Below are 18,597 nucleotides of genomic sequence, written 5' to 3'. Positions count from 1 at the left end.
TCTAAAATATATTAAAAGAACCTACAGAATAAAAGAAAACCTAAGCAAAAATGCAAAACATCAAGAAATATGCAATATCAGGGGCATTGATTTTTTACAACTATTTTACTTGTGCGGTCTATTAGCATAATCGTCTGATATTTGAACTACGTTTTGGATATTTCAGAATCCGCAATTCCATTGCACTTGAACCTGATCAGTGAAGGTAGTTGCTTGGGAAGGACTAGGCCTAAAAGGTAGCAATTAAAACAAAATTATCAAAATACATCTATCAAGTGGATAGGTAAGGGTCTACTGTAGCCTTTGTATAGAAATCTAACTTTTTTGTAGTCTCCCTCTAAGGCAAGAGTGGGCAAACTTTGTTTTTATCTCGAGGGCCACATTAAGAGTCTGAATTTGTTCGAGGGCCACAGGCGCCACACTACAGTATAATTACAATAAGATTATAAGCTAAAGCATAAAATCTAAAACAGTTAAAATACAAATTTTATTTAATTTTAAAGTGACCAAAGAAATGGAAATGTTATATGTTACTTGCATACAAGATATACGAAACGTTTGTCTCAATTATTTATTTAAATACAACTCACATGTATCAGATCAGAAGCATTAATGTGATTTGTGCGGTTGGTCATTAACCTACTTGTAGAAAGACTATAATTTATCTTTATCAAGATGAAATATATGCAGAAAAAGTTTTAATTAAGTCCTTGTAGTAATTAAGCTTTTCAAGCAATTTTATTTTTTTTTTAATATAATTGCTTCAGGTTGTCTCGGGCCGTAGTTTGCCCACCTCTGCTCTAAGGTCTAAAGGATACATACATATAATTTCATTCAAAACCGTTGAAATTATATGTGTTGAGTTGAGTCTTCGTCGTTGAGTCTTCGTCGTTGTCACATGGTGTGGACTCTCGGCCCCAGAAGCTCATGCAGTACGAAAAAAAGTCTAAAGTCGAAAAAAAAGACCAGAATAAGCCAAATTGAAGCAGAAATAAACTAAAAATAAGACGTAAAGTATGTTAAAAAAAAACAAATATAAACCAAAAAAAATAAAAAATAAACTATATACCAAATCGAAAAATAAATAAACCAAACGGTTGCAAAATAAACCAGATTTGGTTTTAAAAAGACTAAAATGGTAACACTGCTCAATGCTCATACAGTACGACGACCACCGTTGAGTGTTTGCATGCCTTGCGTGCGTGTTTTTTTTTCTGCATAGGTCTGCTTTTGTTTCGGCTATTGATTAAACGAATCTATTAGGGTTCTTCCAAACGAATTTATCAATAGACTTGTTTGAGCAAATGAAAAACAAATCTGTGCTTAGTCATTAGCATAACTCGAAAGCCTTCGTTTTGTTTCGGATTCACAACGGAAAGATGCCAAGATAAATAATTTTCCTTCAAACAAGCTAAACTAATAAACAGGTTAAATACCTTGATGTAACGTTAGGCTATACAATTTGGTGCCCTGCAAGCTTTTATATCACCTTTTGTTAAAAGCTTTCATGGCCGAGTAGTTCTGATAAACACATCTACTTGATATAATTGCGAAACTTCAGACTTGGATCTATTTAAATAGTAACAAATTGGATTAAAGTTAGAAACGTGCATCTTTGAGTCTCATGAGCAGAGGTTCGGCCCTATTGAACAAACGTTTGTAGTTTCATTTCACAGGCGGTTGAATTGCTAAATTGCCTTTACTTTAGAGATTAGAATTTTTAGATTATATTGTTCTGGATGCTTCTATTACTTTAGACACGTACGCATCCTTCAGCAAAAAAATACAGGAAGCTTAGCCTACATATCAGATTCGTTTAGTGTGCAGCCTACTTCACTTTGTGTTGGTATAGGCTAGAATAAATTAAAAAAATTATACTCGTGTAACAAGTTTACTGCTGGGGGATTGCAAGACCAAAAGAGCATTATCACATTTGCTAGCTATGCCTGGATAGGTTACGACAATAAAAAAATATCTATCAAAAAATTTAAAACAAAAATGTTAGCCCTTAACTTAGGGTTCTAGTTTACTAATAGGAAAACAAACATATGATTTTTGCTGACTTATATGCGACAAACTATAGCCGTCCTACTCTAGCCCGGTAATCTGCTTCTGTGGACTTGACTGAAAAAACTTTGATTTGAAAGCGAAATCCCTCGATTTGGAGACAGTCCAGCAGCACAAACCTTTGGCCTGACAAGGAAGTTTAGCCCAAGACAATTTTTATAAAATTAAAAGTTTTATTTATTTTCCAATAATCAAAAAAAAAAAAACATTTTGACAAAACAATTTATCCAATTTCACTTTTCTAGTTATTTACAAACTCATTCTGCATAGCCCAGGTTAAGGTTTCTACAAGCGAAAAAAATTCACAACATAGAAGTTATGATCTGTGCCTTGGTGCACGTAAATTTCTGAAACAACTATTAGGCTATATCAAGCAACTTTTAACTGCAACCAGAGCATTCTGCATAATTTTGCTGAACTGTTACGCTTGTAGCGCACGACAGTGGGCTATTGTGTAAGGATTTGTAGAAATCAAGTCTCGAACTATTTCTGCAAAGTAATGCAGAAACTCACAAAAAGATAGTTTTATTTATAATTATGCACGTCGTAAAATCACGGACCTTTCCCAATTTTGAACTTATTGATCTCAACTAGCAATAGGAAAGGTAAGTCCCGTACTTGAATCCAAGCATCGTGCGATTAAAAGAAAATGTTCTCAATATACTAATAAAGTAGGGTGGCTAGATTTTTTATCTTGGCCACTTTTCCTTCAGCAAATACGCATGTGAGTAGAAGGAAGCTGTGTTTTTCAACAACCAGCTTAAGCTGGGAGTCGAACCAGGATTGCATGATTAAAAAGCTACAGCGCCTTATCAGCTGCCCCATCTCACCGCACTAGCAAAATAGAGAAGCCAGAAAACGAACAAAACTTCAATGTGACCTTAAGATGATAATGATGTCTCAAGCGAGTTTGTACATTAACATGAGCTACTTGATTTGTGACAATGAGTGCAAAATCACAAATCATAACTTTGTGACGTATTCTTGGAAGTCATTGTTATTCCTTTATGATTTATTCGAGTTTTGAAAACAGGAAAATGTCACATGTAGCCTATGAATTGCGCAATATAAGTGACCTGCGACCAGTTATTTCCCTCACCCCTGGTTGATTTTAACCAGAAAATTTTCAATCCAACTGTTGTAGTAGGCTACAAGACATATAGCTTGTTTTATACCTTTGTTATGATTGGAATATCGGTTAAATTAATTGTTAACTTGTAGGCTACTTGAATGAGTATCATGTTTTTACTTCAAAACACTGCATTTGTTTTTAGTTTTTTATTTTATTGTTTTTATTTTTGTAGGCAAATGACCAAATTCCAGCTCCTTAAATTTGATGAGGATTTGAATCACGTGTTGCAGTGTTACCTACGACATCAGTTAAATTAACACAGCGTGATTAAGCAAGTCAGAAATTATTTTAAAATCCGATAGAAACTTGGATGTGTTTTCTCAGTTTTAGAGAGGCGCTTGACCAAATGGTCCCCTTACTACTTGCACCCTTTGCTTCTAAGACTGAGCACTACTTCTCAAACTGATTGTTTAAGTTCATGCATCGTTTATTTAACAAGCAAAGATGGTCCTGTAACCGGTGGTGAAATCTTTCTAAAATGACTGAGACTTTTGCTAAATTCTTATTTCTGTTCAAATTAACGTGTACTTTAAAAGGTCGTCGCTAATTAATTGGATACGCTACTGTATTGCATTGTATTATAATCACTGAAATCATATTGAATTGATATTAATAACAATACCGTCTATTAATTTTCAGTGCTTATCTAAGTACTGTAAATTAGTATACTTCGGTAGATGTTCATTGTGATGGCTTTTTTGCTTTGAACATTAAGTTTGTTTTAACAAAAAACACCTTAAGCGAGTAATGTCGGTCTGGAATTGCATGCGGGAAGTGATTTTCTGATGTCTCTGGATTTATTAATATTCAATTGAACACTGAGAATATGTCCTTATAATGTTTGTAATGTATTGTATTGAGTTTAAATTTAACCGTTGTTATTGCGTTCATAAACGTAGTTGCACTGATGAGAATTTAATATTCGAAAACGCGTTCTGCAACACTGTTTTTTGCACTCTGCAATGCTTGATGCAGATTTACCTGTAGATTTCCATCACGCATTGAAGCGGTGATCTGATAATGACATTTTCTACGGTTTGAGAAAAAGTTTTCTCTGCCTATAAAACGTTGAATGGTAGTTTAATTAATTGTTTATTTATAAGCTGCCGAGGTCTTTTTCTCTATGAGAATCAGTCATACAAAATAGCCTACCATCGTAGCTGCTACTATTACTTCACCCAACTTTCCCTTAAAACCGCAATTTCGACATGGGATATCTTTAGAAAAGTATCAAATTGAAAAAAAAATTATTAGCAACGCGGTTTCAAAAACATTACGGTTCAACAATAATACGACTACAAACAGTTTGTAACCGAAACAGCAAAAGTCATGGAAAAAGTCCCATCGTGGGGTAACAGCAGTGATGGATCTAAGTATGGTTCTGGGCCTTTTCAAAGTGCGACAAACCGGCTTAATAATCACTTACCTATCCATTAACAAGCAACAAAGTAGGCTAAATAGGCCTAACACATCATATTCAAATGAATAAAAACGCCGATTTTTAGAAATTAGAGACGCATTCTTTCAAAGTTGTGATTCTCACCTACCTTTTCATGCCAAACTTTTTGTTGCAGTCTGCAAAGTTGAAAACCTCTCGATAACTTTTAGCAAAATGTTACTTACTGTATCATGTCTAATCTTGCATTATCCTCGACCATAGTTTGTTGTTAGTAAAATAAGTAGCTGATAAAACCACATGCAAGTGTCTCAGACAGCAAAGTCCGTCATTTTTACAATATTTCAAAGTCTGCAGACGTTGAATCAATGTAAAAATGGCGGATTTTAATGCTTGGGGTGGTTTCATCAAAACGCTACAGCATTATTGATTTTGTATGAAATCAAGAGTAATTTGATTTCAATACAAGAATGATGTAATGACAAAGCATCACTTTTGTGGCGAAAACTGTACAATAAATTTTATTATATTAGTTTAGTGTGGTAGCCTACTCTGTATTTCGTTGATTGTTATTCATCATATAAATATATATAAATGCAGGTGAAAATATTCTGTAAAAAGTTTTGTGACGAACGTTTATCTTGAAAGAGTAGGCCAACATTTGAATAGGCTACTACAGACCTCTGGTATCGCACAATTATCGTAAAATTCAAAATGTGCATTTCCAATATGTTTTCGCATCTTAAATCCTGTAATGATTCTTGTATCAAAAAAGTACTAGGGAAATGACAGCAATATTTAACATTTGATTGGCAAAGGTTTTTTTTTAAATAAACACTGGCCCCTAGATTGGCTTGGGATTCTGTTCGGAAATACCCCTCGGGTCAATCTATACTCAATTATAGAGTCTATAGCTTACGCTGAAGTCATCGCCCTTTTTAAAATTAGGCTAGTTGTAATCACAGATATGCAAAAAAATGGGAAAACTTTAAGTTTATATCAACAGAACCAGAAATAAAAATAAACTGCAGTAGTTTGCCAAGTTTTTTGTTTTCGAAAGCTTCTTTTCAGAAATATGACGCAAATATGCTGTGCACAAGCAAGCTAAAATAAGGATCAGTTTCTTAATTGATGACTTACTTTCATCAATTTTTAGACTGTGGGAAAGTAAAACAACGTGAAAAGATGAAACCATCCCTGAATAGACATTACCAATACTATTATAGTTAAAAATGCAATCCATCCCTGTGATTTAATCAAGTGTAGAAAGACGAAATAGTATTTAAAAAAAGGCTCGAAATCATTGGCATAACCAGGGTTTTTGCCGAATTTGTATTGCCATTTCAGTACAGTAGCTTATTAGTGGGATCACGTCTGGCGCCTGTCCTTAATTTCGAAACACACCAATTAGCGTATATAGGCCTACAGCTGGAAATCTGCAAAAAGTCATTTCAATGGGCGTGGACGTCGCTATAATGCAGTGATATACGCGTATACAACAAATATTGACGCCGTCAGCGTAAACGCAAACGTTCGAAAAACCATACGCCGTATGCGTCAACGTAACTTGTAAAACAAGTTGGCGGCGTCAGCGTCAGCGCATACACTAGCGTAAACTCATTTTGTTTGCTAGGTGCCAAACATTCACACGGTATAAACCACTCGAAACAAACAAGTTTTATTTTGAATTTCCACAAAGAAACACAAGCATCTGAAAGTGTTCATCTGACCTTTTGCTGCGTTTTGGTTTCAATATGTCGTTGCCCATTGAAAACATTCTTTCAACTGCAGCGCTGGAAGGTATTGGTGTGTTGTAGCGAAACAGATACATTAAAAAGTATACGTTGACGCTATACGCTAAAAAACCGTGAAAACTTAACGGCGTAGCCTCAAGCGACAACTATCCAAAAACATGTGGCTGTAAGCGTTAGCGTAAACAAAAAGTCTACGCCGCAAGTTTACGGCGTATACGTACAGGGTTTTTTAAGGTTTGGTTTGGGTGACCGCTAAGTAGTTTTAAGAGACCGCAAGTGTTTCATTTAAATACCAAAAAATAGCCATATTTACTTAAACGAATTATTTATTAGGCTACTGTAGTTGCAAGTCCAAATTTTGGGAAACCGCTGGAGAAATTTGGGGGACCGTTTCGGTTCCCCAAAACACCTTAAAAAAACACTGTATACGTACATCTCTGCTATAATGACACTTGGACGAAGCCAAACGCTAGGCCTCATTTGCACGGCAAAAAGGATTGCCATAGGTATTAGGGTGGGCCGTTTTTGACTTTTTTTCGAAATTCAAAAACGGCTAGTCATAAAAAGTGGCACATGTATGAAAAAATTACGTGTGTAAAATTTCATCAGTTTGGGGGTGCATCTTCTGCCCCCGCAGGGGGGGGCAAACTTTCAATTTTTTGAAAAAAAAAGGGAAAATTTCACTTTCCGTTTTAACATAATTTTTTTATAATTTTTCTACTGGCTAGTTATAAATTGTAAGTGGGATGTACCCAGAACTTTCCTATGTAAAGGCATGTTCGAAGATTAAGGTTTATTGCCCCCGCATTGACGACCAAAATGCTGAATTTTCACCAATTTGAGATGCTATTTTGTCATTGCTCAATAAACAAACTTGTCGCAAAAGGGCGAGATGGTGTTAACGCTGTACGCTCATTTATGTTCTGTCCACTAACTTTGCAGGATGATACGAATGAGGTACAAACATCAGTACATATTTATGATAAAGAGTTACAAAAAACAAAAGAATAACCTTTTGAAGTCAAATTCTAGAGGTGGGCCTAAATTTCAGCAAAATTTGGACCAAATGAAAGAATCTGCAAAGCAAAAATATTTGACATCGGTTGTTGTAGCCTAAGTGTTCTAATTTTCTGCAATGTAGCCTGCTTGGCCGCAGGAAAATCGTGTCCCTGTTACAGAACAACAGTTCCTTCTTGATCAAAGAACAACTCGCATAATGGTGATTAATAAACATGATAAATCGGCCACAAAACTTCGCGACTTCGAAAACAAACCACAAAAACGGGCGACTTCGAAAACATTTCGCAGTTGAAGGACACATTACTTTACTTGAGGAGCCAAGTTATCATTTCATTGGTCATTTTACTGCAGCCAACTGATCTAATGTGTCAATAGCTACCGGGATTTTTGAATATCTTGGATCCAATAAAATTAGCTACGATAATGTAACGGCAATTGGATGCGATGGAACCGCAATAAACACAGGTCGAAAAGGCGTCGTGATAAAGCTCCTGGAAGATCATTTCCAAAAGCCACTTCAATGGTAATGAATTGCCTCTTAGGCACCTTATAAAAGATATGGCAGTACTAGCAGACCTGATAGCTTCACTGGGCCCATTATAAAGCAGCTAGCCACTGTCACACAACTAGATGTTGTAAAATATAAAGCAGTTCCGGCACCAGAAATTGAAATTGATAAAAATGACCTCAGCACTGACCAAAAATATCTTCTACACATGCACAGAGCAGTGAAAAGTGGAGATATATCAATTCATTTCGCATAGGCCTATAGGAGTCCAGGTATGATGAACCACTCAAGATGGTTGAACACAACCAATAGAATTCTACGTTTATATGTTGCATCTAACACGTCAGCTGTATTGGTGGAACGTGTGGACTATATTATGAATGTTTATATTCAAGTATGGTTTGCCATTATAAAGGAAAGCAATTTCACTAATGGCCAAAAACATTTCTTTAAAATTCTACACTCTGCTCAGAAGCTATCGAATAAAGCTCGCAATATCCTCAACAAAGTAATATAGAGGAATGCATTTTACGCCCATCCTGAAAACATCTTGATTGCAATCATATGTTATACCAAAGAGTGTTGTAAGGGAACTAGGATGAAGAAGAATTTTCAATTCAAGAATATTATCATCTCACAGCACTCGTCAACAAAAATTTACCCTGTCAATATTGCAGTTCAGTTCCGAACGTTACTTTGAGATGATAGACTGGCAAAATATTCCAGTTACGGAACCCCCAGCGATGCGTGGTGTTGACAGCAATGTGATAAAAGAGCACATCAAAACAAAGATGCCTTCACAACAGTTGTTTTCTACGTTTTGTCTGCCACACACAACAGATGCTCATCACATGTGGTGGACAGCATTGAAAGGGATGGGTAGCCTGCATTAAAGCAATATCACAATCAAGGAAAAAAAATTCCTAGGTTCCAGTCGAAACAAGATTTTATGATTCATTAGACTTCAGCCAGAACTAAATTCGAGCAACAATCTGGGGAACTGGCTAAAAGACCTTGTTGTTTGTTGTATTTTTGACACAATTTTGTTTTGTTTTTTTAACACAAGTTCTTTTTTATCGTTACATTGCTGTCAAGCAAAGTTCACTCTTGTATGTGGTTCTGTAGTAACCTATCAAGTGAACGTTTAATGGTTAGTAAATGACAAATTTGTGTAAACAAAATCATGATAACAATTCACGTGGATCTGCACAGTAGCCTACATTCCATTTACGGAACCTGCAGATCATATTGCTTTTATTCTGAAGTGAATTATAGGTTGCGTTTTGTAGCTGCAACTGATCAAACGTAGGCTACTATTGCTTTTAATTTAAGCAAGACTACGTCTTATAGTTTGTCAGTTCGTATCATCCTGCAAAGTTAGTGGACAGAACATAAATGAGCGTACAGCGTTAACACCATCTCGCCCTTTTGCGACAAGTTTGTTTATTGAGCAATGATAAAATAGCATCTCAAATTGGTGAAAATTCAGCATTTTGGTCGTCGATGCGGGGGCAGTAAACCTTAAGCTTCGAACATGCCTTTACATAGGAAAGTTCTGGGTACAACCCTCTTACAATTTATAACTAGCCAGTAGAAAAATTATAAAAAAAATTATGTTAAAACGGAAAGTGAAATTTTCCATTTTTTTTTCAAAAAATTGAAAGTTTGACCCCCCTGCGGGGGCAGAAGATGCACCCCCAAACTGATGAAATTTTGCACACGTAATTTTTTCATGCATGTGCCACTTTTTATGACTAGCCGTTTTTGAATTTCGAAAAAAAGTCAAAAACGGCCCACCCTAATAGGTAGGCTATTGGTGGTTTTAAGGATAAATTTTAGTCACTTGACATTTTTTCAATACATTTTCAGACTAGAATGTGGCACGGTTGCAACACCTTAGGCTATGGCAGTAGTCATGCTGTTTATAAAATCAGCCCAAAATGCAATATTATGACGTCCGACGCGCGTACGAAAACGGTTGAGGCGCTTCCATGCCTGTCTTTGCAGTGTCAGGTCGAAGGGACGTGTGTCGGCGTCGGAGATGAATGAATGGAGTCCGGTAGTACTTGACTTCCATTCAGAATTCCATTTGTGGTCGGGCCAAGTAGCCACAGAAATGTCTTGCTCATCAGCTTCGTTGATCAGAAGTTGAGCGGCTGGCATGAATGGGTGTCTTGATTTCAGTCGACGGGAGTGCTCGTTTGGGAAAGCAGAGGTCTTGTGGTGGAGAAGATGGTTAGTCTCCTGTGCCCGTCGACCGAGAGACAGAGTGGCTTCTTCGCGAGGAAGCTCAACAGGTTGGATGCAAGCGGACTAGTGTATTTTTAGACATTCTGTTTAAACAATAATTTCAATAAAATTTCAATACAAGAAAAGTTGTCAAAAGTCATGCAAATTTCACTTTGTGTGGAGCTACATGTAGCCTACTGGAGCTACATGTGGAGCTACGTGTGGAGCTCTACATGTAGCCTATATCGAGAAACTACAAAAGTTGCAAAACAAAGCAATAAAAATAGTTGCTGGAGGGTTGTGGTCAGAACACGTTACGCCATACTTCAAGCAGGTAGAAGTTCTAAAAATAAAAGACATTTACAAACTAGGGATTGCTAAATTAATGTTTAAATATAACCATAATTCTTTACCCTGTACTTTTTCGAATTACTTCAAAAAAACATCAAACGTTTATAATCGCTCAACTAGATGTTCAATCAAAAATGATAATTACTTGGTTCCTCTGTATGCTACTACAAAACTTCAACGAAGCATCAAGTATAGTGGAGTAAAAATATGGAACTCAATCCCACTAGATATTAAAAAAAATCTTTTGACTCATTTAAAAAAACTTTACAAAAACTATCTAATTGCAGAATAAGTTGAATGCAGTGTAATTTACTAATGTGGACAGATACTCTTTACGACTTTAAGCTTTTAATCGTTGACTGTCAACACCTAATATTGGAACTTGAAATTTTGACATATCATGGATGCAGGTTTTTTTCCGTCTTGACTCTTCGTTGCAAGTGTAGATATTTTAGTGTAATGTTTATTAAATGTTTATCATCGACTTGGCTGAGGGTGGCTGCTTGACTCGAAGACCGTCATGGTCACTTCGCAGCTTCCCGTTGTGATTTACTTACTTCAATGATGCAGTGTACATTTGTTATTTTTCTTTGTTTCAATTGTGTTCGTTAAGCGTGCTGCATCATTTAATGATTTTTCTGCTATAATATTGCACAACAAAATAAACCAATCAATCAATACTTGAGGGGTTATCTTACTGTTATTTTTTTTATTCACTTATAAATTTAATTTTCTCTTCTGTTTCTAGTAGGCTAGGCTACAATGGCACCTACAGTCAAAATAGGATTTTCAAAGAGACCAAAGGGATTTCACTTATTGCTCTAACTAAATCATTAGGCTACATGAGAAGATATTTCCCAACAAGGTCGAAGTTTGGTTGGAAGCGTAAAAATCAGAAAAAACCTTTAGCATTTTCACACATATGCTCGGAACCCAATAAAATTAACGTGGCTGATAGATACCATTGTTATCAATCGCTAACAAGCAGTAAAGGTTTACAAGTATGTTTGAGCAGTTAAAAAAAAACAGTGTTTCAACTAACCCGGTGTCTCTGACAAACCCCCGGTCTCCTCTACAACATGCACAGAGTTTCTTGGTTTGGAATCTTTATGCTCGGACTGACGAAGCCTTGATAGGTTATTCCTGGTAGTTACTTGTAGAGGCTCTTGACGCAGGGCCGGTTACCGAGATTGGCAGAGTGAAGTTTTCCGATTGTTAGAGTGTTGTTGCCGGGGAATTATCCCATCCACTGGGTGCTGCTGAATGAAGAGCAGTCCTGAAATGCATTGCTCAAGCGCATAACCCGAGAGTCGAACAAGCATCGCGTGATCTTGAGCCAGGTGCTTAACCACTGAGCTATCCGGGCGGACAATGGCGATTCTTTCAATGCATAATTGCGTAAGTGATAGAATATTCCAGAGTAAGCTGTATCGAAAGAATTGCAATAACAAATAATGTAGGAGTGCCGACCAAATTACTTTTTCATCGATATAAAGTCCCAGATATTGTGACTACCGGTTGGTTTTGAATCTTTATATCCTCGGACTGACAAAGCCTAATATAGGTTATTCCTGGTAGTTTCGTATACTTAATTGTAGAGGCTCTTGATGCAGGGCCGGTTACCGAGATTGGCAGAGTGAAGTTTTCCGGTTGTTGACGGGGAATTATTCCATTCGCTAGGTGCCGTTAAATGGAGAGCAGTCCTGAAATGGGTTGCTCAAGCGCACATCCCGCCGAGAGTTGAACCAGTGCCGTGTGATCTTAAGCCCGGCGCATAAGCTAACCACTGAGCTAACGGGGACTGGGAGGACTACCGGTACTTTTGATTTGCCTATGTTGGTTTGATTGATATAACTTACAGACTAAAGTCAGATTCTCTCGTGCGTTTTGGAATTTTATTGATTAATATAATTATAGGGCAAATGATTTTTGAACAATTTAACGAAAGTTTGTTTCTTCTTAGCCAGACATCAATTTTATGTAGCCTACGGTAACTCAGAATATTAGATTCTTTTTGCAATGAATCCAACTTTTTCCATGTAGATCTACGTAGCTTGTGTGTGTCGTCAGCAAATAATGCAGTAAAAAATTTGGATAGGCTACTAAATTAAAGGAAGGTCATTTATGTAGCTTACATCAAAATGAAGAGAGGTTCTATAGTGCAGTCGTGGGAGGTTTTTTGCGGGAAATTTTTTTTATCAAGCTGATACTTTTCTCAGACCTTCCCCATACTATGCGAATGGCTCAGAAAAAAATCCCCACCAATCGGATGATGGAAAACCCCCTTTTGGGCCCTTTTTCGAAATGACGTCACAATCCCTTTATGAAAATTTCAAGTTTTTCAAAATAGGACATATTATAAATCATTTTTTAGCTTTTTTCAAAGGGAATAACTTATTCTATTAACAAGAACCCTGAAAATGTACAGAAAAAGAGTTATTACCGATTAAGCAAAAGGATAAATCCATGAATTCCAGGCAAATATGAAATTATTCGTCACTGTTGGACTTATTCTTCTACATTCGTTAACAAGAATTAAACAAAGTAAGCGAAACAAAAATTGAAGTTATCATCATCATCGAAAACGTCAAAGATGTTGCTTTCCTCCTCGTCTTGTCCCGTTTCATTTTCATTGTAAGAGCACTCCTCTTTGGTACCAACATCGACGTTATGCAAAAGTGAAAAAAAACCTTCATTCTTAAGTTTTTCGTCTAGTCTCTGGAGTATGTCGTTCATACTAATTATACTTAGATACGAAAAAGATGTAAAACTATCTTTGTATTTGAAGCATACTTAGGCTACTATACTATTACATTCAACACCTTGACTCCAGATATTGCTGATAATTGCAGAATTCTCTTTTCATCTTTGGTTGTAGGCCTACGATCAACTCCTAACCGAGCAGCACACAGTAAAGAGGACAGCAAAAAGCTTCACCGGAATTTGGAAAGATCTTGCGATCGAGCAAGCTCTTATGCGCTCAATTAAGTCGCGTGGAGGATTGACGGAAGGAAAAGTATGCAGAAATTAAGTGTTCGACATCTTTGGGTTTTTAGTGTGAGTCACTCGGCAAGTATTCATTAAGCAATGACCCAACTAAACAAGGCTCAGTTTCTATGAAGTAGGCTAACCAGCATGAAGAGTTGGGTGCTTCAAGAAAAAAGAGGGATTACGAAGATTGTAAAAGTTTCTGGCCTGGTTAACAACGAAAAACCCATTCTTGGTACCAGATGTAAACCTATCTTCTCTTTCAAACGGTCTAGTGTCCATCGCTGGAAAAGATGACGTCAATTGTGACCAAGCGGAGCAAATTGGTCAAAATATCCAAAAAGGTTTAGATGGGGTAGCAATTACTATCGCATCAATCAATTGATCAAACCATTAGAATCTTTAGGCTTAATGGAAGTAAACAAAACAAAAAGTAGTGCAAGTGGTATTGGTTCGAAAGTCATGTTCAGTAGGATGTTTGCTGTTGCTGAAAGCGAGGAAAGCCTTGAGCAATTTTTCGAATTCGAGTTGACTTCAGAGCCAATGTCGATGTTCAAGGAAGGCATGATGAGAAAGCCTGACAAACCTTCTCTTGGAAAAGTTCTTTTGCCTGGTTCTTCGTCGCATGCCTTAGAGGAAATCAACAGCAACTTCTATTATCGACGATGGTGCATTAGGCCTACTACATTAAGTTCGTTGGAAAAAAGGGATGAAGTTTTCGGAAGTTTGAAATTCGTCTGTGAAATATATCCAAAACCATTATACCCATGCTGTTGTTGTGTTTGATGTCTATTATGACGAAAGTACTAAAAGTCACGAGCACTTGCGCAGAAATTCCGTTCCACAAAGCACGTTTGTGAAAATTGATCCGAGCAATTCACTTCCTTTTACTCAAGATCGCTACCTCAGCTGCATCGAAACCAAGGCTGAATTCATCAAGTTTGTTTCTACTCTTCTGAGACAATCCAAAGTTGAAGTTCACAACTGCACTGATGATTTTACAACAGTGACGATCGGTGAGGGAAAGCAAGGAAAGCAGTGCTTACCTGAGCGAAAACTATGCAAAATATAATGACTGAATTCTAGGTTTAACTTCTTAATTTATTATTTTTATCACGTATATATTTTTTTTGTTTGTTTATCTTTATCCTGCATTGCGGGAAAGCAAACTTGAGCGCTATGCATCGGTGTACGCCTTCCGACGTACACCTGACCCACGCTGCAGCCGACAACAATGTCTGTTTCCGGTTGTCTACTCTACTTATGACTTAAATTTGGTACTACCCATTACTCGAAATCGATCACTGGGTAGAGGCAATTATCGTAAAGTTTCTTGCCCAGAGAAACAACAGCAAGTGCGGGTGGCTGGAGTCGAACATGCAGGCTCTCGACTGCGAGCCCAACGCGCTAACCACTCGGCCACAGCTAGACTTAACTTGAAAATTACTGTGTTCGTGACTAGAATGACTCGTAACGCTTGTGAGTAGTCTAAGTCCTCACCAAACCGCATGTCTTGCCTATAAATGCCAATTAACGCAAACACTTCTGTCAGAAACAACCACTGAGGCTCCAGGGAAGCAACTATCAAAGTTGCTTTCCCCAGGTTAAAAAATGTCAAAAAACGCCTTCGTTTTATCCAATCCCCATCCGTTTTGCAAAACGTCACCAGCTGCTTAGCCAATCAGATGTGTTATGGTTAGAATTGCTTTCCCAGTGACGTCAATGCGTACATTCGCTAGAGCGGTTAGACTAACTCGTCAGAATGGTCTCTCGTCACGGTACACAGCACAGCATCATAATGCCGAAAAGATTGTTGCTGTTTTTTGATGTCTCCTCGTCATGTACTTTAGCCTACTAGCTTTCATAGTCATGCCTTTGCCCTTTTTACAGCGTTGATATAACGTTACTTCGCCAATGAACGTTCAGGTGCGGATGCAATATTTAGTTCGTTAAGCTTCTATACGCAGGAGGCAAACTTATCCAGCTTTTTGTACAAATTGCTTGCGGTTGTAATGTTTAGGCCTAAGTGTTAGTTTTTGTAGTGTAGGCCTAACTGAATATCTAAGAATGAACATTCATGACATGACGAAGTAAATATTTAGACAACTATTATTCCATGTCTAACACAGGATTTTGGTCCTGCAACGTTAAAATTAAGATTGTTCATGACTTCGAAACATTAAATGGATGTATGATCACGACATAGGCGAAGCACAATTTGACAGATTTTTATTTTTGATTTGTTTTAGAAATGCTCTCAGAGCGCACCGAATTGGAAGTGTTTTTCAAAAATTTCTGGGGGAGGCCCCCCAGACCCCCTGCTGGAAGTGTTGCCTTCGGCAACATGCCTTCGGGCTTCGCCCTTCGTGCTTACTCCCTTGCTGCAGCATATTTCCAAGTTGCTTTCCCAACGGTTTAAGCCACCGAACGTCACTGTTTTACAATAACATCTACATTGAAAATAACTGATCTACACAATGAATATTGAAAAACGAAATGCACAAGAATAAAACTGCAAAGCAGAGGAGAAAGGCACATCGCATGGCGGTTAATTACGCGAGGCAAAATGCTCTGATGATGCTGACGGTTCCATTGTAGCAAAATCCCTTGATTATGCTTCTCTTCGAAAAGGTCCAGTAAATGTTATTGCTGATGATACTGATGTAGTTACTATGTTACTGCATCATTGGAAGACTGACACTCATGATGATATTTACTTCGACCAGGAGCGCTTCAACAAAGCCTGGAGAATGAAAGAAGCCAACCCAAGTATTAAAGATATTAAGATCTTCTTTTCCTTCATGCATGGTCAGGATGCGACACAACGTCATCGATATTTGGAAAAGGGAAAAGAAGTTTGCGAAAATCAGAAACGCTGAAAGAGAATTCTGCAATTATCAGCAATGTCTGGAGTTCCCAAAACGAGGTCGGAGAAGCCTCTATAACTGCATTCAAGATCTGGTATTGTGGCAATGAAGATTCAACGCTTACTAAACTCAAGTATGTATTTTTACATAGGGATTATTGTTACGGCCAATCTCTGTACAAATCAAACGTCATATAAAACCGTTCAAGTCTACTGAATATTACGTCATGGAAGTTGCTAGAAAATGTGCCAAAATTGCACCATCGTTCATAGACTTGTGTCAAACTTGTTTGGGCCTGTTTAAACAGGAAATATTACATCAGCTTTAAACACCTGTTGGAATGACTTCATAATTGTCTTTCATTTATTGCGTCACAGTTACTTTCTACGTGAATTTGAGATATTGATATCTATTCTGGTCATTCGTAAAATGATTGTTTGAAAGTTGGCCGCACATTTAACTGTTGGCTTAGTGCTTGCTAGCTGGACAAAAGTTCCGTCTTTTATCCAAGTAATCTGTTGTGTAGTGACAGTTTAAGTGGTGTAGGCGTTGCACCCCCTCGTTTTCGGTAGCCTCGGGCTAATTTTACAGGAATACACTGTTTGAAAAGAAGTTCAAGTGTGTGTTTCTTCGGTCATTATATACAGACGAACGGATTAGGGAACTTTATGTTAAAATTTTCCCAAGAAGAGATTATGGTTTACCGCTGTGACCAATTATATAATAATGTTTACCGTACACTTTTAAGATATTGTCCAATTCTAGATATCCTGTATGTAATATTTATCTTTGTTTACTTTTAGACATGACAATTACATGTATAGCCTAATTGTATATGGCATGCGAAGGGATAATAGCACCGGAAAAGCTACCACCGAGCCAAAGAACAGCCTACTTCCATGGGTTAAGTCTTTAGAATTTAAATTCAATGTTTGTGAATGGGGATGGAGAAAGACTAGCAACAACGAACTTGTCCCAATAATGACGGATATGCCTATAGCACCAGAAGCATTGACCAAAGTAATTAGATGCGGATGTAAGAAATCAACGAAAAATCCATGTGGAACGAAAACTTGCACCTGTCGCAATTATAGAATAGCATGTGTTTCTTTGTGTGGTGAATGTCATGGTGTTGAATGTACTAGTATAGTAGCCTAAGTATGCTTGAAATGCAAAGATAGTTTCACATCTTTTTCGTATCTAAGTAATAATTTGTATGATCGACATATTCCAGAGACTAGACGAAAAACTTAAGAATGAAGACTTTTTTTCACTTTTGCATATCGTCGATGTTGGTACGGTACCGAAGAAAAGGAATTCTCGTACAATAAAGATATGAAACGGGACAAGACGAGGAAGAAAGCAACATCTTTGTCGTTTTTGATGATAGCTTTAATTTACGTTTCGCTTACTTTGTTTAATTTTTGTTATAGAATAAAGAAGAATATAGTGAACTCCAGCCACCCGCACTTGCTGTTGTTTCTCTGGGCAAGACACTTTACGATAATTGCCTCTACCCAGTGATCGATTTCGAGTAATGGGTAGTACCAAATTTAAGTCATAAACAGAGTAGACAACCGGAAACAGACATTGCCGTCGGCTGCAGCGTGGGTCAGGTGTACGTCGGAAGGCGTACACCGATGCATAGCGCTCAAGTCCGCTTTCCCGCAATGCAGGATGAAGATAGACAAACAAACAAAGACAGACAAATAAGTCCAACAGTGACGAATAATTTCAAATTTGCCTGAAATTCACAGATTTATCTTTTTGCTTAATCGGTAATAACTCTTTTTCTGTACATTTTCAGGGTTCTTGTCAGAGGCGGATCCAGAGGGGGGCGATCACCACCCCTAAAACCTAAGAAAGTAACTTTATTTATATGCGTACGATGTGGAAAACAACATATCGAAAGCGATGCTGAATAAGTCTTTCGCCATGTTCGAAGATTAGGTTAGGCTAAGGTAGGCAATAATAATAATAATATAGGCCTAGTGCAAGGCTATTATTTCGTCACAGAGTCTAATTACCGAAGGAAAATACTAACATTTAAAAAGTTTCTAAACTTTTTGCCGCCACTGTAGAGCATAGCTATAAATCTCTTAGCCTAGATAAGCTGGTTGACAGAGCAGGTTAATGGTAACTTTGGCGGTCAGACGTGGAACTAAAACCATTGGAATTCTACCTTGAAATTGCATCCAGAAAGAGCAAAGTTCAATGTTTTTCAATGAGACTTTAGCATCTTGTCACTTAACATCATTGCTACCACGAAATTGCTCAAGGCAGGA

This window comes from Aplidium turbinatum, chromosome 1 (assembly GCF_918807975.1).
Source record: "Aplidium turbinatum chromosome 1, kaAplTurb1.1, whole genome shotgun sequence".
NCBI classification, from domain to species: domain Eukaryota; kingdom Metazoa; phylum Chordata; class Ascidiacea; order Aplousobranchia; family Polyclinidae; genus Aplidium; species Aplidium turbinatum.
This window is presented reverse-complemented; position numbering follows the sequence as displayed.